A 374-nucleotide genomic window follows, 5' to 3' on the forward strand; every position below is an offset into this window, starting at 1 on the left:
CTTTGTTTTGACGTTATTGCTAAAAAATGTGACGAACGGCACAGGTTTCTAACCACCAGCAGCCATCCAGGCGCTGAGCGTACTACCACGACACCTCTGCTCACCACTGACTAGAGGAATACACACCGACCGAGCGAGAGAAGTTAGACAGCGAGGGGGGCGGGGACAGGAAGAGGAAACGGACCGAGGATGGTTCGTCAAAACAAAGAAGAAGAAAATTAAAACCGCGGGCCGCGGCGAAGCGAAACAATCGGAGAGAAAACTCCCCCCCAAAAATAAAAAAATAATAAAAGTAACAGGAGCGAGCAAAGAGTGCGGATGAAGATTAGCCGAAGAGTCTTAAGGAGAAGTAAGGCTGAGTGCGACCGAGGATG

Source organism: Kryptolebias marmoratus, linkage group LG7, assembly GCF_001649575.2.
Source record: "Kryptolebias marmoratus isolate JLee-2015 linkage group LG7, ASM164957v2, whole genome shotgun sequence".
NCBI lineage: Eukaryota > Metazoa > Chordata > Actinopteri > Cyprinodontiformes > Rivulidae > Kryptolebias > Kryptolebias marmoratus.